The following is a 22,369-nucleotide window of genomic DNA, read 5'->3' on the forward strand; positions in this document are numbered from 1 at the left end:
AAGCAGCATTTGAGTATGGAAAGGTATTTTCCAACAAAGTGTAAGATGCACATTTGGAAAATAGTGTGCCCAGCATGTAGAAAGCCTGCTTTAAACAGTGACAGCTCCCACCCCAGTAATAGTCGGGGCCCATTGATTCCTGTGGTATCCCTTTTAGGCCAGAAGAACAAACGGGCTGAGCAAGAGCCTGCAAATGCGCATGTGATGGCCGGGGAAAGGAGGACTGAGCAGATTGCCAAGCCCCCAGCTTCCCTCTGCGAAGCTTGGGGCTCGCTAGAACCTTGTCAGGGAGCCATAGGATGTCAGTTCTCGGAACTGGCTAGATCCGGCCCATTGACCAGTGCTGCCACGAGGAGAAAAGCCCCAAGCACTGGGATGGAGCGATTATGTGATCCTTGGCAGACTCTGCAGGTGCCACGTGACTGCATGACTTATAAAACCAGTTTGTCAGGTACTAGGGGAAAAAGAACAGACTGCACAAAGGTCTTAAAATTAGCCAAGCTTTGAACAACTGTTCGCTTTCCTCCTGTTCCCATGCCCCCCTCTCCATTATAGCGTTAGTTCCAAAACTAACCATTCAATCGTATCCCCGCCAACCCTTCTGCAGCCATCTGGCATCTATTGTCTACAGGTCATAGACCGTTTGTTTGAAAGTGTACGCATAGGGGGGGTAGTCTAAAAAATGACCACATTGGAGTTCCATTTCAGAACATTTATTACAGGTCTCCTTATTCTCAAAGGGTCATCAGTGCATTTCGGGGGTGGGGGAGACATGTCTGGTCATCAATGCAAAGATGGGCTATGAAGCACCCTTGCATACATTAGTAACCGTCTCCTGACAACAATGTGGTTGCTGGGAGCACAAATACCCTATAAAGGGCATCTGGAACATCCCGAAAGTAAGAAACACCAAAGACCACCAACAATTCAGAAAATAAATAAGAACCTGGCTCTTCAACATCACAGATTCAAACTGAAAAACCAAACCACTAAACGGGAAACACAATGAAAAGGATGACAAATCTAGGACAATGACAACATCTAGAACCAAATAAAGACACAACAAGAGCGACAACACTAAGTCTAATAGGACACAAGCGGACCCCCCCCCCCCCCCCCCCCCCCGGACAGAATCCAGCATCCCTAGCCAACTCTTGCGAAAAACCCGTTTTTGTGGTTTATGTGGTCTTTGTCTAGTTAGTCTTCTTGCTATATTTGATCCTTTTTTGTTTTTGGATACTTTGGTTTTGTTTGTTGTTGGCATGTTAAGATTTAGTTTAGGCCATTGTGTACGCTTGTGGGGCTACACTATTTTGGAAGGTATGTAGGTCTCGGTTGAGACGTGGTTAGTGCTCAGGTGTGGCAGACTTTAGGCCAGGAGTGGCAGTTCTGGCAAAAGGTGGTAGATTAGGAGGGTTTTTGATGGTAGTTTAGTTTTTATTGTCCATGTGGCAAGGTATGCCTATGGTGGTGGCAGCACTGAGACCTCGGTGTGGTAGGCCGAAGCCTGTTCCTTTTATACTTACCCGAGTCAGCCTGGTTCCTGCTCCATGTCATTCCCGACTCAGATACTTCACTGAGCATTCATTAAAAGAGCAGGTTGGGATGGGAAAGGAAGGGGACATTTAGTGTACTAGAAATATGATCCCCTTTGCCCATAGAGTGTGTTGATTTGACCAGGTCTTAAGGTCCATCCAGGAAACCTCAGTGTTTTATAGGTAACCCCCTTTAACACCGGTAGTCCTCATACTTCACTGAATCCAACATCTATTAATCCTCACGCTGCTCTCTCATTGCGCCATAATCCGTCGCACCATCAGAATGATTTACCAGAAATTAGACCATCAGTGAGTGGGCCCTGACATGGAGATGAACGAGTATTAAATCAAGTGTTAGGTCCTTCGCAGCAGCATGAATACCAACCATAGGACCCACTGCTTAAGTTGTATTGACCAGCCGCATAATCTGCAATGATAACCGTGCTGGTTCCTTTCTGCAATATGCCTTTTGTTGATACCATGCCTGTAACTAAGCTCATGCAAGTAACAGCGCCTCAATGCCCCTGGGCTGCTTGCGCGCTATACAAATTTAAACAAATAAAAAGTTAACGGCCAATGAATCATGGATGGCCAGAACCACAGAATAAAGGATTAAAACAAAAGGGCTGGCGTGGTCAGCGGTCAGTAAGAAAAAAAAACACTTTTGGAAACATACATCCCCTCAGTATATTGTAAAGAGACGTTTGGGAAATGTGAGCCTAGAGTAGAAAAGCAGCATCTCTTTACTTAATGTATTGAAAGCTGCTGGCTAATTTCAGGGACACATTTACTTTACGTGCTATATTACCGAAGACCAGTCTCCAAGCGTGGGACTGGGATTCGAAATCTGCTCGGAGGGTCTTGCTTCCAAGACCAACATGTTGCCCTGAAGCTATATTCCCGGCCCAATTTATTGCTGGAAGATTCTGGCACAGTGAGGCAGTGTTTGCCCAAGTCCATTATTTTGAGGCATGAGTTTCCTGGTCAATATCCTCTGACGGCAATACGGTGAGGTTCTATCCTCGTACCCTCTCCCATCATAGCATTCACCTCGGTCTCTCCTCTTTTTTGCAGGAACAAGCACTATAGTTGGTTAGTTCACTACAGCAGGTGTTCCGAGTGACATCTGATCGACCAACTCAAGCTTTCCTCTCATTGTCAATGATGTCACTCAGCACCCCAAGGGGAACGACTAGTTAAAAGTCACACATCTGCCATTTTATGTTGTGATTGAGCCCCTCTTTTCCACTGTGCACTGTCCCCACTAACCAGCAATGCAGTGGGTGCAGGGGAGAGGCATGAGGGCAACCCCAAAAAAGGAGAATAAAACAGCAGGCAGAGCAAATGCTGTATCCCACTACTGTGATGTCAGAGTAGTCGATTAAAAGTTCCATTATCCACTGCCATGACCTCCCAGTAGGAGGACATGCCCACTATTTCTGTTTCTGGATGCCAAGTCATGTACATCTTGCTAGCTCTTACACCCTTACCCTATTACTTCGGGGATATCGATTCTGTCAGAGAAATTCCACTATTAGGACCTTTGCCAGTTCCATCCAGATCTTAGGAGACATTACTGCAAATGCATAGAATAAAAAAAGTGACCTGCATTGTCAAAGCAAGTTGTACAGTGGCACGATGGGTTAATGGCTAAAAAAAAAATCAGCGAACTATTACTTTTCTGCTTTCTGATAAGTAACATGTTTTTGTACAGACATGTTTGACATTACTTTCCTTGTCCGATATGACTTGAGTAAGCATAAAATGTATCTTATCTCGCATGGTGTCATTACATTTTTCTGAGGAGATCTTTTGCCTGGTAAGAGCTGGAGCAGACCGTACTGCTCTACATCAGTGAAATTATTTTCCATAGTGGGGAAGCAGACTAACTGGGCTGCTCTCCGAGAGTCACCAGCATGCTGCCAGTAATTTCACTGTATTGCAACATAGGAACGGCGTCATGACCTTTCTATTGAAATGGGCTTACGGAATTGAGCCTCTAGCGCCTTATGGCTTCCATTAGTCACTATGCAGAGTCTAATGATCTTGTGATGAACGAAAATGAAGCAAAAATTATTACATTTTCCCAAAATTTGCACCCAGACCATTTTTTGCCTTCTGCTGAACTGCATTCTGGTATTTGTAGTCTCAAAGTCAAGATGGGGGGGGTGGGAATAATGCCACAGTTGTACACTTTTTGCCCATCAGTTCTATACGGATTTATATATTTGAGTAACACCATGGCATGCATACTTTACAAGTTAGCTTTATAAAGCAGAGTATTGTTGAAAGCTAGACATGTTAGGGTTTCTAAGCGCGGACCCGGGGATCGAACTGGTGATGCTCTGTGTTGTCTTGCTTCCAAGGCGAGCACGTTGCCCCTGAGCTATCCTCCCGAGACTCAGACATGGGGGTGAGGAGGGGAAATGATGAGAGGGCAAGTCATGAGTATTTGCCCACGATGTGGCAAGAGAGTTTGCAATAAAGGACGCCAGTGCAGTTATTTTCCCCCCTGATTGTAGCTGTTTTCAGGGCACCAGTCAAGGACACCTGTGGGTGGACAACCATTTTTTAGAGAGGGCGGATGCAAACCCTTGGTTTCTTTAGAGGTTGGCAAGCTTGCTCATGTATTTGGATACTAGGATTTTACACAGGTTGTGATGTTCCCAGTGCAGACACTTACCCACAAGCGCTTGTTTCGTATTGGGATTTTGTTTTCCATGGAATATTTCACTCTGATTGCTGGGTTTAAAAAGTGAGAACCTTTTATACTTTGCCAGCATATTTATTGGAACATTTCCTCTCAGGTCATTTATGTTCATTACTTTTTTTTTAAAAAAGCCCAATGCCATTTTGTCTTGCACACTTTCTTCCAAAGGGAAGGTCAAATGAATTACATTTGTATATTTGACTTTAAGATACATGTTCACATACATTCACGGGTGCTAGCTTTTGATTTTCGCTATGGGTGCAGAAAGTATCTGGCCATATGTTATTCTTGCAGCCGGTCACGTTTTTCCCCCCCCCGTTTCCGTGCTGCTAAAATGTGGTCAGTTGTGGTTGTGCGATGTATCGCAACAGTCACCAAGAGACCGGCCATAAAACAAGGGGCTTGGAGCACACTGCTTAACCAAAGTGTGTGGTCCATGGCAAATAATTTAAACTCACTGCACATTGCCTAAAAACATTGTGAGTTCCCAAAGTCTGCACCCTTTTATACATAACAGCACTGACAAAACAGGACGAAATCAGTTTGTGATTGATGAACGCCTTTGAGCGATGGGTTGCAAGTGTTTTAAAATGTAGAGTGGCTGTGCCCACCAGCCATGGTTAGTGGTTTGGTAGTGTTCGGCCGTGGCCACCAGCCATGGCTAGTGGTTTGGTATCATTTTAAAATGGACAGTGGGCCCGGTTAAAGGCTGCACCATTCAAGAGTGGATGGCAACCCATGACATCTGTTTGAACGATGTGAAATACTTATGGTAGGACCTACGGCAGTTCTAAAAAAAATAAATAAAAATACTTGACCCAAAATATGCAGCCTTCAACATTGATGGATCCATTATTCAGGTCCATCCATCAGTAAAACTTGAGTTTCTCGACACAACTCACTCACCAGACAAGTAAACGCCATATCCTCTTCAGCAGCCCACTCTACGAAACTCCTAAACGCAGCTAGACCTTTCTTCTCCAGGATAGTTGCCTGACAATTGCAAGCGCATGGTGGGCGCTAGGCTGGATTACTGTAATGCGCTATTCGTAGGCACCCCAGTCCATAATTTAAAAAACTCCAAACCATCCAAAATAATGCCCTCCGTGCTGCCCTGAATATCCCCAAGCGAGAAGACATCTCTGCTGCCGGCAAAGCTGCCCACTGGCTCCCTGCCAAAGAAATGATTGCCTTTAAGACCCTCACTAGCACACACAGATTAATCTCCAAATCTGCCCCCCTCCCCATATCTGGTCCAGAGAATCTCCAAAACCCACTTGTCCAGAACCCCTTACACCCACAGACTGGTCTTAAGTATAAACGAGCCAAAGCAGGCGCCACCAGCTTCCCAGTCATTGCCGTAAAGCAATGGAACAAACTCCCACTGGTACTACGAGCGCAGAGATCCTATTGGACCTTACGCGGAGCCATCAAAACCACCCTGTTCAACTAACATAGCTAACACCAACCACCTAAACTGACCACAATGTGATGCATTATTCTGTAGCAAATTGTATGCTACTTAATGATGCTGAAACAAACCTATGCTTCCATCCTAGCCTCAGGCCACGCATAAACTGCTTTTCCAGCACCCAGATGCCTCAGTGTTTGTCCGTGCTATACAAATGAGAAAATAAATAAATGTGCATGGTTAAAAGCCATACCTAGTAGCCCATCACCGTTTTAAAATATACAGTGGGCAACGTTGAAAGCTGCAGTCCGTGTCCATGGCTAAAGGCCATAGCTAGTGCCCATTAATATGTTAGAATATTAAGTCAGCGCAGCCAAAGGCCATGGCCACTGGCTAGTATTGCGTTGAAGAACATGGCTAGTCGCAGGCATGGCCGAAGGCCATAGCTAGTGGCTGGTTAGTGTTGCATAATACACAGTGGGCACGGCCGAAGGCCATCGCTTATTGCATTTAATTATTTTAAAATATATAATGGACATGGCTAAACTTTGTACAAACTGCTCAAGCTCAAAGGCCATGGCTAGTGGCCCATTTATATGTTTGAATACATAGTAGGCACAGCCAAAGATTGGGGCCACTGGCCAGTATTGTGCTAAAGTCCATGGCCAGGTGCCTGATCAGTGCATATGATATACAGTGGACATGGCTGAAAGCTGTATCGATTGGTAAAGACCAAAATATATGGTTGGTAGCCTGTTAGAGGGTTTAACATATTCAGTGCACATGGGGGAAAGTTATGACCACTCACTGTCCATAACTAGTACCCAACCATCTGTTCAAATATATTTGGCCATGCACGCGAAGGTCAGTTACTGTTGTAAGTAGTGATAATCAATGATGTGATCTCATTGTGGTCATAGGCTGCTCAACAGGGTGTGTGCAGTTAAGGTGGCTTTAGCTGAATTTCAGGGGTTTTGTTGAGTCAAGTTCTCACCTCAAGTTCTCCTCATGTAGACTGCCATAGACTTACACCATGCATACTTAGAGATTTATGACCACTAGCCTAAATCTCTTCATGGCTGCACTGTAAATTACTTACATTACATACTAACATACTTGCTAATGTTAATAAGTGCCACACCTAGAGAGAACAGTAGATTAGCCTGCCTTGCATTTAGACAGGTACAACAATGTTACTGGCCTGCCTCACGTCTAGATAGGATATTGAAGATTAGCAAATACCACACTCGTAAGGAATGGTAAATGCATGGGGGTAATTTTAGGGGGGGGGCGCAAGGGGGACAGGGGCGTTTGTCCCTCCCTCCCCCAACTTTCATGGCACACCATTTTGTCCCCATTCTTTTGGCTGGGGCACCTTTTCTTCAGATGCCATGTCCCCCCCAACATTTTCATCAAAGTTACTCCACTGGTTAAATGATAGCAAGCATCACACCTAGACATAATTGCAAGGACAGCAATGCCAATTAACCAATCCACTAACAAGTTCACCCCTCTGCATACACCACCACAAGCCTAAAACACAACAATCCGCTCAAACTTCACTACACCGCAACAACAAAACAAATCACACAGACTCGCACAACAGCACACACCGATTACCGACCGTAAAACACCCCAAGCCCGGCCAACGGACCCACCGGGCTGAGGCTGCCAAAAGCACATCACTGCTCTCTCGCACTTTCCCAGCTTATTCCCACTAACTCACAACCCCTTCCCTTTTTTTTTATTTCTTTTTTTCAGAGCACTAGAGGACCAGTGCTCACTTTACAAGCTGCGTTTGCTGCAGGCCTTCTGGCCGTCACTTGCCTCAGGGCATGGAGAAGTGTTTTCATCTTGATGCCTTTTAAAAACAGGCGCCTCTACATCAGTCTCTTTAAGCTCCTTACTGGCTGGCCATCTTGTGATAATCTGTGGCCATTAACCACCAGCTATATTCGTCTCTAGCATAATGATTGCACCCAATGGGTGCCTCAGACTGTTTTCCGCTCTAAGCAAGGATGGGGCAGGGGGATACCCACAAATCTGGCTAAATTTGCACAAATATGAGATTTAAGCAAGGAACAAAACGGAGCTGCACTCTGGCAAAAACTGTCTTCCCAGAGCACTGTTCAGTGTAGACACGAGGTCCAAACCCCTCCCAAGTTGAGGAAACTCTCTGCCCCCAAATGAGAGCTTCCTGAACTTGGGGGTAGGGGCTTACAGTCCAAATTGCTCAGCTGCACGCAGAGGCCGTGCCAGCGTCTATGTGTGCAGCAATATGCAACGACTTAAGTCATCCTTTCCTCAACAGCCCGAACCCAAACCGTGAAATCGCCCTAAACTGTATGTATGTTCCATGCTTTACACATTTAACTCACCGTGACTACTCCGACAGAGGAAAGGAGCGGCATACCAAGTGATCATAGCATTCTAAGAATGAGCGTTTGAATTACCATCACAGACCTGTTTCATACGTTGTCGGGTTACTCTAATGCCCCCAAAATTCGATCGACTTTTATGCAAAGATTAAGGCGCTATATAAATAACACATCATTATCATTATATTCCGGGCACGCACATAATTCGACATTTCGCTCCAGCCCTAAGCCCCGGCCGCCAAGGACTGACAACCCCCTCCCCCAAAGGTGGGGTAGGGGTGTTCCCCCAGTAAGTGCTTTGTGGCCATGTCCAACACTGGATTTAAGGAGAGTTCTGTCGCCTCACATTGGGACTGGCCCGATTTAAGTCCAGGCCCCCAAAAGGAAGGCTGCCTGCCTCACGCCGCAGCAGTTGCCCTCTTCCGCCAGCTTTACACAGTGTTTGTGTTTGAACTGAAGGACATGTTTGTACCGGAAGTGCCGGTCGGTAGATACTGGCGCCTGCACAGAGCGAGACGCGCTTCAGTCAGAGGAAAGGGCGCACTCACCTGTGGCGGCGGTTCTGTGCAGGACGTGTGCGGGCTTGGCTTGCGGTTGTAGATGGCTCTGAGTCAGGAAGCAGTGCAGTGTGCGCGGGCATTTATTCCAGCGCAGGCGGGGGTGGGGCCAGAGAGAGGGGCAGAGTTTAAGGAAATTCTAAGAAAAACGAGATCCGAAACTTTGTTACTGCGGCTCCTGCTGTGGAAAACGGGGCCTCTGTCGCCGCATGATGTTACATTACTGCTCACAGCAGAAATGAAGGAGGAACACGGCATGTTAATTTATGAGGGTTTGAGCCTCCTTCCGCCAAAACTCCTCACATTTTTCGTTTTATCATGCGATCTAGCTGGCTGCAACGATTTTATTTTCGACGTTTGTTTTTAATTTAATATTGATTTGATTGCAAAAACACAGAAAAATACAATGTATGTTCATTCAAACACATCTTGCACATAAAGGAAATTGCTTACAAAGTGGTGCCCTGATCTGGAACAGTGCAATCACAACATGTTTCCACTCCTCTTCGCCACGCGCCTCTTCCGGCACAGTAGTGGATGGTCCTAATTAGTAACAGTCGCTCCCCAGGGCAGCCAATCAGTTACTTTTACATAACCCATTCGACGCCAGTACCTCCTACACACAAGAACACTGAGACCTTGTTGACAAATGGGTTTCGCTGTTTATACCTAAATCTCAACAATATAGTCATTCCTAACACCATTATTGTTCAAATTTATGAAATACAAATTTAACCAACTCATAAAGCAGCTTTTTGTCCCATTCATACTCACATACACCCATTGATTCTCTAAACGAACTCTAAGCCTCATTCCAATCAACAATCAATATTTTAAACACTTGTTTGGTATATATTGTTTAATTGTTTGTAAACTTGAATATGTTAGTACTTTGTATAAGGCTTGCTTTGCTTAAACCAATTCACCCCACACATATATATATATATAATCAACAAATAACACTTCAAAGCCACTACCTAAACAAATGTTATTTTCTTTACAAAAATACTATGCCACGAACAGAAAAAATATGTTTCAAAGTATAATGGCTGCAGCTGTTGAAGGATGTGGCTTGTTGATTTACAAGTCCTCGGGGAATAAATAACCTCTCCAGTTTCCTCCTGCCCCTCAGATGATTGTGTAATTTCTTAGGTGAGCAGGAACAGACACTAGAAGCCACAGCAAGGAACCATTTGCTCCCTTAGGATTTCTTGTATTTGGGAACAACTAAAGACAGACTTCTGTTGAGAGTAGAGTTGCCTGGTGGACATCTGGCTGCCCAGTCTGCTAATTAGTGTTGGTTTAATGCTAGGAGTGGCTCTGATGTCAACACAATTTGACTCTGATTCGAGAGCCAGTGCAGTAGAGTTAGTACAGGTGGGATCTGATCAAACCTGTGAATGTTCTACAAAAGTCGGGCAACCGCGTTCTAGACCCCCCTGAAAACGAGTTATCAGTTTCACGGAGAGTGCAAGGTAGAAACTATTCACAATGCCAATCTGGGATCAGATGAAACATTTTCTACAATTATCCTTTGTGGGAAAGAGAGCAAGAGTCGCTGGACTCTACACAAGTGAATTAAGTTAATTTTGAAGATCATTTATACCGTGCACTATCACCATGGGAGTGGTCCCCTGGCGCTCGGGCAGATCTGAAAGCAAAGAGTGTGGGGTGGGTTAGTAGGGCATAGCGGGAAGTGCTACATCGAGAGTAGTGATGTTCTATTGACAGCTTCAGTTCAGTTTGCACCGTTGGCTGAGTTTGGGTGGGATTTACGGCTCGGTAGACTCCCATGTGCTGTTGTGCGGGACTATGTGTGGTTTCTTTTGTTGTTGCATTGTGGTGAAGTGCATGTGGATTGCTGCACAGAGAGGAGGTTGTGTTTGTTTAGTGTTTAAGAGGTGTATGCAGAGCTTGAGGTTCTAGGGTTGGGTTAGTGAGGCAAAGTATGACTTTACAACACCTAAGAGACCCTGGGCAAAACTGCATCCATTATGATGCCTAGGCTACACACTGTTGGCATGCAAAGACATGGCCCGAAGGCATCTGGTGTCATGAACCACCGATTCCGGCCCTTCTGGACTTCATGGTCCATAATGCACCGCAACATCAGGTCGGCGATCCTCCCAACAGGGCCGACAGCACGGAAACGCTGCTCTCTAGTGTCTACGCGCAACACGCTGCTTCCTAGAAAATAGGCACGTCCCCGCGGCTCTGCGCGTCTCAACGCTACTGATCCGAGTTGTTCGGCGTGTGTATCGTTCCCGTCTATCTTCCAGTTACCTACCCTTTCCTCCTTCCTGGAATCCCTTCTTTTTCCTGCCTTGCTTCGGTAAGGCCATTCTCCCCTTCATTCCGAAATCCGTCTCGTGCTCGGTGCTGCGGGCTCCCCGACACCCGCTGAGCATTGGACATCAGTTTCCCTTCCTTCCTGGATTCCTCGGCTGTAACTTCCCTGGATACTGAACGCAACCTGCTTAAGGCAGTCGGCACTCCTCACACTGGACCCCGAAAACTCACGTCCCTTCCTGTACAAGTGCCGATCAGTGAGGAAGAAGGAAGGAGTTCCCAAGAAGACCGCAATCAAGGACAAACAAGTGAGAAAGAGGGAAGGGTGTGACATGTGGCCTGTATGTAGGGCTCCACAGATAAACGACTGGGTGAAGCAAAAACGTTGCTGCATCCTTTTGCAAAGCCTATGCAGGGCTGCACCTATTTCTTTGGGCCTCCAATTATTAATAATTATTGCTCGAGATCTTTCAGGAGTTATACTCCCGCTTTGAGGGGTGCAGGAATGCTCTTCCATTGTGGACACAATGCATCGCCATGTGGAGTTCCTATCTGATTTGACTCACAGTGGGGTTAATGCAGCCTCCCACAAACGAGGACTGTGACGAAGAAGAACGGGATGAAGGTAATAATATTTAGTGAAGCAACGTTTTATGCCGCATTGTTGCTAGTTTCCATGCCAACCAGATATTGCTCTACTTAAAATCTCTTATCTCACTTCCTGTGTAGCAATGGCTTCGGGCATATAAAATTAGCCAAAACCAAAAAGAAGGTCTGTTTACAGTGTCAAGCACGCTGGACCAACTCTCCGCCTGGTGTCCTTGTCCGTGCTTTGCTGGCCCCCATCCTTATTCCGTGGTCTGCACCTGTGCAACTGTACTCCCCCCACTGTCGACACACAACACTGCTGTGATAATTTCCCATCAAGTAGGAAATACAGAAGGCAGGAGGGGATAGGATGGAGCTGCCCACCTATCTCTGACGTCCTGCCTGTGACGTAATCAGCCTGCACCATGTTTTGTGGGTTGACATCAGCCACAGGCGTTCCCCTTTGATTCCCAAACATTGAGAGCTATCTCGGATTCATCCACTTGTTCCAGTACCTGGCTGACTGTAATGCTAGCTCCTTTGCAGGTTCAGTGTTCCATTGCTGAGTATTATGGGCTGTGGACAGGGCCAGCTGAAGATTTGACAGGGCTTGTGGGAGCCCATTTCAACATGATGCCTTGCCTACAGTTTGGGAAAAAAGTGGATTTGTAGTGAGCATATTATATTAATAGCTGCAGATTATCATAGGGCAGGCAGTCAGCAGGGAGCTGAAACACTAAGGGCCCGATTCATGGAATGTTTTGCACGGTTCAAAGTGACTTTGCACTGCCGACACAAACCCTGACTCATAGAAAGTGTATTTTTGCAGTGCAAAGTCCATGCAAAGTAAGCGCATAGCCATTTATGCAGTACAAAATGACTTTGCACTGCATATGGTGTGCACAATCGTGTTTGTTCTTGTGAAAAGGCACTTTGGGGGATAAACAGAGATAGAAAGAGTCCCTTCCCCTCAGTAAGTTGGCTATGGCAGAGGCTTTGCTGCATGCCCATTTCTAGACAATTTGCTATGATGTTCAATGTTAGCATTTTGACTAATCACAACAGATTACATTTTCTTTGTTAAAACGTAAGTATTGTATGTTTTAAACCCCTGTAAATTAGTATGGACATCGGCATGGGTGCAGTTTAATAGTCATAATAACAATATTCAGAATAAGAATTTCCAAACAGCAGTATACCACCGAAATCCACAAGTGCTTGACTGCAAGACAGGGGAACCCAACCCGCTCACCAACCTTCACAGAAGAGAACCTTGGGCGCATGCAGCATTTAGCTTTACATGAACTCTTCATCCTGGAAAGATCATCGTTGGTTGCCAATAAAATCAAGAGATTAAAAGGGAAACTCCTTGGAGCTCAAGTTGGTCCATCACATTATTTGACAGCAGGACCTGGTAGGTTTGCACTTGTAGTCAGGTCCCTGCCGCTAAATGTTTGTCATTTGCACGGCAGAGTACATGGGTGTATGCCACCACTTGCCCTGCGCTGTGCAAAGTGAGTAAACGCCACCTGGCATGCTCCCATGACCGGCAGCTTTTAATTTTAATTGTACATGGTGCAGGCCATGCGTGCGTGGCTGGCAGCGTGTACAACTACAACAATTACAATTAAACACTGCTTGACATATTCGCATGCCTTGCAGCGTTTAATTTTACTTGTGAAATCTGCTGGGCAAGTTGCCATACACTGCTCCTCTCTACCATACAAATGATTGAAAAAGTGACACGGCGTGAATGAAAGTCGTAAGAGTCTTAGTCAAGGCGTTTACACCTTTCATTCACGTTATGCCACGTAGAAAAGGCGCTCCCTTGTGATCTTTTGTTGTGTAGTTACATGCTTTTCGATTCCACCATTGACTTCTACTCTCAATTCTACTCCACTCTTCCCGCTCCTCTCCCCCCAGACCCCAGCTCACAGACCTACCGGGGGTGTTCACTTCCATATTGTACTATTCTTGTACTTCCGAGGATCAAGAAAGAGCCACGGCCGGTGGAAGATGTGCGCAGACCCATTTCATTTTTTTTAGACGAAGCATTTGGGGCTGTTTTGTGATTATGAAGGACATACCTGGTCACACAGTAAGTATATTAGAGGAATTGAAGTAAATAATTCATTGCAATTAGGTTGGGAAGGACAGCTGTGTTGTGCGTAGATTGTGATGGAGAATGCTTCCTAAAGCAAACTGCAATGGGTGGGTGTCCAGTCAAAGTATCGAAATAAAAGGATCGAATGACCTTTTTTTTCGAATCCAAAAGGATGAATTAAAAAGGGTCGAATGTTTTTTTTTATTTATTTATATATTTTTTTAGTTTTGTATGTAAAAAAAGTTTTTTTTTAAAAGAGAAAACAGGGGGTTGGGGGGGAACCCCCTCATGAAAAAAAAAAGAAATTCGACCCTTTTTTTCAATCCTTTTGGCGTCGAAAAAAAGACATTCAATCCTTTTGTTTTCGAATATTTGACCTAGAACCCAATGGGTGAGTTCCCTGGTTCCATCATTTATTGGACATGAGCCCCACACGTGAATCTGTTAATCTCAACACATATTAGCTGCCCCGCATCAAAGAGGTAACATCAGGCTAAAGCATGCCTGTGATATTTTTAAATTTTTTTATTTTATATTTATTAGCATTTTGATATTTTTTATTACAACAAAACCAGACCCCTTCCCACCCCCACCAAGCTGGATATCCCCCCTCGAAACACCGTACATGGTACCTTTTACAGATTTCAAAAAGTCGATACACAAGAAATGTCAAGAATACGCAGGCGTTGAGGACAGTATTGTAGATTAAAGTCAGATTGTAGGAATTCAAACACCTCTGTATATTCGTATGAACATTTGGACTGTTCACCTTGAATCATATAAGTAATCCATTCCAGTACTACAAAGTTCCAAATTCTATAAAACCATCAAAGGCGGGTCTTTAGTCTTCCATATGTGAGCAATTCCCAATAATGCGGCTAATTGTAGCATTACATAAATTATAAATTTTTGCTTTGAATTACTGCGCATACTAGGTTCAAGAATCAACAATAATTTTGACTTCAAGGAGCTAGGTTTCGATGAACCAAACACGTGTTGCATAGATACATCAATATCTGTATCATAGCCCCCTATTACCAGAGAACATGCCCCTAACCCCAACCACCTCACATTATCTCCAGCATTGATCAGACAAGGAAGATTTCATTTTATGTAGACGGGCCGGCGTGTAATGCCATTGGCTTAACAATTTATACCAAAATTCCCGTATTTATAATGAACGGGTACATTTAGGAATATCCTTCCATAGTCCCTCCCATTCCTTGTCTGTAATTTATTCTTCCAATGTAAAATGCCATCTTGTCTTGTAATGTGGTAGAGAGGCGACAGGCGTCTCATTCATTATTTTATATAGATTCGATATTAGGGCCTTATTGCAGGGATTAGTGATAGCAAATTTTTTCAAAAAGGGTAAATTCCCTAGTGGCTGCCTGTTTGAGTGGGGGGCCAAAATCCAGTGGCGTACCTGAAAATATCAAAATTGCTCCAAATCATCAAGACCGAAGTCCAGTTTACATTGATAAAAAGATTTAAGGTCCTCATCAATAAACATGTCACGTATTTTCTGACACCTTGCTTGTTTCCATTTGGAAAATGCTTGAGGATCGCAGCCTGGACCAAAAGTAGGGTTAAAAGAAATGGGAGTAAATGGTGATGGAAATGTCGTGAGACTATATTTTCTGGCCGCTAAGTCCCAAACATCTTCTACTAAATTCATAATTTTACTCCTATGAATGTTAGTGTGGTGATCTTTTTTAGAAATCCACAACGTTTCGCCTAGTTGTGGCCCCCCAATGCCCGTTCCAACTGCATCCAACATTTCTCTCCATTGCCCCCCCCACTAATCTTTTATTATACAGAGTTGTGTGGCTTGATAAAATGTTTGCAAGTCAGGAAGTCCTATTCCCCCTTTTTCAGTGGAGGTGGTCAGAACTTTGTATGCCACTCTTGGAGGTTTGTTATTCCAAATATAATCAGAGACCTTTTGCGCAGTATTTTGAACAATATGGCGGGGATGCAAACCGGAAGTGCCTGGAAAAAATACAAAATCTTAGGCAGTATAGTCATTCTTATGACATTCATCTGTCCAAGCCAAGAGATCAATAGAGGACCCTATTGTCCCAGTTGGTTCGTAATACGTTTCAGTAGGGGAGGGAAACTAGCTGCATACAAACTAGCTAAGTCCAGGATTATTGCTACTCCCAAAAATTAATTCTGACCTTGTGCCCAGCCAAACTGAGTTTGAGTACGAATAGAGGATACAGTGGTAAGGGGCAAAGAAAAATTTAATATTTCTGATTTAGCTAAATTAATTTTCAGACCCGCAACTGTGCCATACACCCCCAGTTCACGTTCAATTACAGGAAGTGATGTAGTCGGCTCTGTGATAGCTAACAACATATCATCGGCATAAGCCATAATTTTATGGTCTATCCCCCCGAACTGTATTCCATGTATGTCTAGTTTTTGTCGAACCCTTGCAAGAAAAGGCTTGAGGCCTATAGCATACAATAAAGGCGACATGGTGTGAGACCATAATACAAATCTGCCTTTGGCCTGCCCCTAGTGGTTGACCATGCATCAGTCTTAGACAAACTCCTAGGGGGGTGTGGATCACTATGCCCCCCCCTTGCTCTTGTATCTCAGGGCCTTTGTGCACTGTGTTACTCCTAAGTTACTATGCTATGGACACACAAACATAACCTATTACCATAACCATAAGAATAGACACAAAATGAAATAAAATGCACAATGGACACAAAATGAAAACACACAAGTCAGTTTCAATTGTAACAATAGAATACATGTATTCATGCACAGCAAGGCATGATGCAAACAATACTATAATGCAAACCTCGAATGTGCACCTTTTATACTTTTGGTGCAAATCTACCATGCAGTGTAATGACTGTAAGCCTTACAGGCTTCTAATGCAAGTCTCTGATTAGCTGGATCTATCATGTCTAATGCAATATACATATGGCAAGTGTCAGCATTCAGCATTCCTCTCCAATCCACACCATTCATCACTCTCTCTCTCTAAGACAATCCCTGTCTGATTTCTCCTTTTCCAAACCCAAAGCTCTGTGTGGGTGTCTGCCCTAATAAATCAGTTTGGGCCATAAACTATACTCCCCATTTGCATGTGCAAGCTTCCCTTGATCTCATCTCGAATGTGTCCCATTTCTCCCATCTCCAGCTCCCTTTGCCAAGTCTGGTCACTCAAACTGCCTCAAGCCTCTGCCAAGCTCATCGATCTCTCCCAAGCTGGTCTGCCAAGGCTGAATCAATCCCACACCAAACGCCTCTCTCTCAATGGCACCTTCCTTTCATTCGCCTCTCGATCTCATGCCAACCAGACATCTCTCTATACTTCAATTTCAGGCTTCCAGTTATAGTGTCAATTCATGTCACACTTTCTCCATGGATACATGTCTCTCTCTAAGCTAAAATGCCTCTCTGTAAATGTCAGTAATTCTATATTTGAGCAGTGCCTTAATGTCTGTGTTGCATGTACTTTACTTTTTCAATCACTGCGTGTTCTTTGTCAATGTGACATTTCGGCCTATCTATATCCTATCTCCTTCTGTCTGCGCTACCATCCTACCATCTCTCATATTTCTCCATTCACTCCATTGAAATCCCTCTCTCCTCAGAGAACAGACCATCTCTCCTCTCCATGCAAAAGCACTCCCTGCTGCCTGGCCACCACCTTCTCTTTCTCTGCTGTCTGCAAACACAAGGCCTCCAAGATGCTGATAAGCCAGGCCGTCTCATTCGTTTCTCGGGCAAAGTTACGACCTTCCTGCCAAGAAACTGTTTACATTCCTTTCTTCACAACTAACTCATAACAATCTCTCCGCACTCGCGGAACGAACAGCTTCTGTGTGTCTCCATTCAGAATGGCTTTATAATGCCATAGACCTCATTCTTTCTATTCACGAAGGTAGTGCCTAACACATTCATTCATACCAAGCACTATACTCAAAGCTCAATGCATATTCTAAGCGCACACTCAATGCGTGTCTCCCTACAATGCATACATAATACATAACATATCTCTACATGAATAACATGTTTCTACATGGCTCTACATGGCACTTCAAATATAACAGGCCTCATTCTATTTTAAATTGCAAATGCATATAACGAAACAGGATGTAATGATGGATAACTGGATCCCTAAATGGGTAATAATGGGTAATGATTCCATAACAATGAGTAATCATTCCATAATGATAACAAACGAGGCTTCTCCATACTATCAGGTTTCACAATGGGGCAACCCTGTTTTGTCCCTCTTTGAAGAGGCGTAGGAAGGGATAATTGTCCATTAATGAATAGACGTGCCACCGGAGATTTATAGTTTACTTTAATTTGCGCTGTAAACTGAGGGCCAAATCCCATCTTTACCATTGTCTGGAAGAGGAACGACCACTCGACACAGCCAAAAGCTTTTTTTGGCATCTAATGACAACAGTATCACATGGATCGTTTTTTTCCACGATTTCGAGTATATGACATGTGCCGAATGTTATTATAAAACATTCAGATTGATCCGGGTGTATAACATGGGGAGCAATTCCTCTTACCTAACCTTTTTGCAAGTATTTTAGAATAAATCTTTGTGTCATGGTTAATAAGGGCCATAGGACGATAGGATCTGCATTTACCTGGATCCTTACCTGGCTTTGGGAAAAGTATTACCTTTGCTTCCTCCATAGTGGAGGAGATACAGCCTGACCTAGTGAAATAGTTGTATAGCTGTGCCAGCCTTGGAGCTAGCCCCTGCCGGAATAATTTATAAAAGGGAGCAGAAAATCTGTCGGGTCCGGGGGGAGCAAATGTATAACTTTCATGACTTCCTCAAGGGTGATATCTTTTTCAAGGGTATCCTGATCTATTACCCAGATCCGGGGAGAAGAAGAACTGTTAATAAATATTGTTCCTGAGATTGTTCATCTGGGTCTTCGGTACTATATAAGTTCGAGTAGAATGTATGGAATAACAATATAATTTGAGGGGTTTCGGTGACGTCATCTTCATCTAGTGATTTTATTGAATGAATTCTTTGTGAAGCAATTGTTCGGCGTAGTTGCCTCGCCAATATTTCTCTGCCCTGTTAGCCTTTGCATAATAGACCTGGCGCAAATACAATAAAGATTTCTCTTCCTTTTTCGTTTGAAACCGCTTCAATTTCCCTTTTGCTATTCTGTATGCTTTTAAAATTGCTGAATCAGTTTGCGTTTACATTTTTCTCATTATCTGTTGTAATTCGGCTTTGAGTATGGTTTCCAAAGCTAATCTTTGTTTTGCCGTTTGTATGCCACTTCTGCTATTAGAGTCCCACAGATTGAAGCTTTAAAAGCGTGCCAGGTCATGTTTACAGAAATATTGTTTGTTGAATTAGTGTCAAAGAATTCCTTTATTTTACCCTAGATTTTCCCTCTTAGCACTGCATCCTGGAATATCTCAGACGGAAATCGCCGGGTCCACAACCTTTGCATCATCCCTGCAATATCAAACAAAATGGTCACAGGTGCGTGATCCAAAAGCATAATCGGGTGACATATTTTTGAGGTGACCCTGACTAATAGAGATTTGGAAACCCAGGAATAATTGACGCGGGAAAAAGAACGATGCACATGCGAACAATATGTGTATCCCTTCGTTTCCCCCATTAATGCTGGGCAAACGTCCACCAATATCAATTTAAAACATTTTTTTAGCACTTTAGAAGTTGTGAATTGCATCGAGGTGGTAACTGCACTCTGTTCTCGTAGGGAGTCCCATGCTAATTTTAGGTCTCCTAGCAATATTATTTCACCTTCACTAAACACTTCTATTTGAGTAATACCTGATTTTAAGAAGGCTTCTTGGCCCGAATTGGGAGAACATAAGGAAGCCACTGTTAATCTATTAGGGCCCATTCCCAAAATAGCAAAGACATATCGACCCTCTTTATGAATATGTGTTCTCAACACCTTACAGTGGAGGCCATTCTTCAGTGCAACTAAGACCCCTGGCACTTTAGCCAATGCATTGGCATGCACAACCACTGGATATGATATGATAGGTTATTTATAACGCACTTAATACCGAGAGGTTTCTAAGTGCGGGCCCGAGGATCGAACCTTTGTTGCTCCGTGTTGTCTTGCTTCCAAGGCGAGCACGTTGCCCCTGAGCTATCCTCCCGAGACTGATTAAAAAGCAGTTTATATTTATCTGATAAACATATATGCATCTCTTGGAGCACCACCAAATCCGGTTGGTGATTCCCCAAAAGAGCACCTAGCTTCCTGTATTTCGCCGGTGTGTTCAGGCCTCTTACATTTAGAGTTCAACATTTAAGATGTCCCATTCTGCTAATGTAGTTGTCTTCACCTTATAATCTGCATGTCCCGACACATTTGCACATCTTATCCAAATATACCATGCACTCCATCCCCACCCATTCCGCCCATCCAGCCGCACTGAACCCATAACACCCCCCTTAATCCCACCATAAACCCCCAACAGAATCGGCCGGTGTGGGCCAAAGTACTGAACATAATCCGGGCAACAGGCCCCAGCCGGGAACCCACTATAGCCCCAGGACAACGTGCAGGGTATCCTAGTACCCCCATCTGTTACCTGAACAGATAGATTCTAAAACGTTATGCAACAACTCCTCTTCCTTGATTAGTGATGATATTGCATGCTTTCAATGCCTTCCATCTTTGCAAGTTGTCTGCTTTATTCTGAGGATTTAGGAGTTGGTCCTCTAAGACAGGCCTTCCAGTCCTCCTTCTGCTGCATTTTCTGTTTCCGCCCCGGACGCGATACAATCGACCACTTGTATGGTTTAGGTTGTTGGGACGCTCAACCAGAGTCTGCTACCGTTGCACCTTCCCCATTTCCTTCTTTAATTTGTAACAATGCAAGGCCTGCTTCTCGGGAAGTAACCCTGCGCTGAGAACCTTCAAAAAGGAAGAGAATACCAAAGGGAAAGGTCCATTTATACTTGATCCCCCAATTGCGTAGTGCTCGCCTTTTCTTTAGTGTTATCTGAGATAGGTCCTGGAAAAGCTGAATTTCTGTCCCATTATAAGCGATCAAGCTTTGTTCCCAGGCTGTCCTCAAGATTTGTTCTTTTTGTCAATATGAGGAGCATGCTGCCAGGACGTCTCATGGGCAAGCTCCGGGGTCGCTCCTTTTCGGGCCAGTTCGATGCAGGCGGTCCAAAGATATTTCAGGAGTCTCTTCCCCCGGAAGTAAGTCGACAAATATATGGGTTACTGCTTCTTTTAGCTGAGAGTCCAGAAAGGTTTCCAGTAGGTTTCTCACCCGGATATTTGACTGTTGGGATCTGTTCTCTAAACCTTCACATTGCAATTCAAGGTTTCTTGTCACCCTGGTAAGTTCTTCTAATGCAATGTCAGTTTGTTTACTTTCCTGTGAAAGTTTGTGGATTACCTTTTCATTGACCTCTATTCGTTCGTCAAGAGTAGCAATGTCTTTGCTAAAATCTGAGAGTGACTGTTTTATTTCCGTCGTGAAGGAAGTAAACTGCAATTGGAAAGAGGTGGAGAATTTATCCTGGAATTGTTGAAAACATGTCGCAAAACCTTCTTTGGCAGCCGTCTTCCCCGTTTCTGGGACGTTTATATCCTCAGGTAGAAAAGGTTGCCCTGCTACAGATGCGGGAGCTGTGTCCGAAGCCGCTGCCCCCAATGTTTCTGAAGCAGAGTCCACACTGGCACAAAGCTTAAGGAATGCTAAGGTATCTGCTGCTGTGCACAGGGGAAATCCGCTTAAACTGTGTATCCACTGCTAAGTGTAGCTGGAAATGTGATCTGCCCTTGTGGGAAAGCGTAACAATACAATCCATTCCTGTTCGTCCCAGCACAACATTTGTCATTAGGGCAATATGTCTGTGCCAGAGGCTAGAAAAGCCATGTGTAGTTTTCCGCTGGCGCCGATATACAAGTCTCACATATACATCAATGCAGCTGTAGATTGGCTAATCTGCAGTAGGTTTGTAGGCCCTTAACTTCTATGTTGTTTGTTGCCTTCTTAGCAGATGAGATCAGAGTTCTTACCGGATACTTTTGCATATGGAAGCGTTAGAGGATTGTCCCGTCTGTTCCACTTGCAGTCCTTATTGCAGGCAGAATCGTGTGAATCCTGTCGGCATTGAAGCCAGGGAGAGGGGTGGGGCCCAAAGCAACAGCTGATACCAAATAAAAAGTCAACGGGCACCCCTGCCGTGATGCTGCGGTCAGACTGTCCCTGATGCGTGCAATTCCCAATTTTAAGCGAAATATTTAGCTTTGTCAACAGTATCAGTCACCATGCCCTTCTTAACAATGAACTTGCCTGGAGTGTTCGTGCGCAACGCAGTAGTGCAGCACCCTGTCCGTGCTGTGTGTTTATCCCACTCCTCTCACGCAGGTCGAGCTGTGGCGCCTCTCATCGCAACCCTTGCAGAGGGTTCCAAAAGCTGGTGCCCGCGTTGTGAAGCGGGGCCCTGGGAACATCCGAGCCCCAATCGTGTTTTGTTCTGGCGGGCCCAGTTACGCAAGAACACACAGACACCAGGGTACGTCTTAACTCTTTATTTTCTACAGTCTAACTGACTTTTTCCCGTGCCTTTCCTCCCCTCCCGTCTTCCCACTCCTCCCTCCTCTCTCCCCCCAGTCATTGCTTTCACTTTCCCTTAAAGGGGCCAGTGCTACCTGGCCTGTAACACCCCCCCTTACTTATCACAGAAGTCCATGGCCTACATTTGTTCAATGAGGCGGGGGGGCTTACGTGTGGCCCGCCGGGGTCAGCCATGCGCACCGTCCGCTTT

The 22,369-nt window shown here is 44.6% G+C and overlaps 1 protein-coding gene across 2 annotated transcripts in view; it reads right to left on the minus strand.

Moving 5' to 3' along the window:
- Nucleotides 1–9,121, minus strand: part of LOC138453357 (glutathione S-transferase A4-like) — a 386,216-nt gene extending 377,095 nt beyond the window's left edge. The window contains exon 1 of one of the 2 annotated variants that reach the window (XM_069606111.1): nucleotides 9,048–9,121. The gene's annotated coding sequence lies outside the window, so the exon portion shown is untranslated. Of the gene's footprint in view, nucleotides 1–8,585; nucleotides 8,851–9,047 lie in introns of those variants that run through there. The other variant, XM_069606110.1, reaches the window with a different exon arrangement.
- Nucleotides 9,122–22,369: the final 13,248 nt, after the last annotated feature.

This window comes from Ambystoma mexicanum, chromosome 4p, assembly GCF_040938575.1.
Source record: "Ambystoma mexicanum isolate Mex_15411 chromosome 4p, UKY_AmexF1_1, whole genome shotgun sequence".
Taxonomy (NCBI): Eukaryota; Metazoa; Chordata; class Amphibia; order Caudata; family Ambystomatidae; genus Ambystoma; species Ambystoma mexicanum.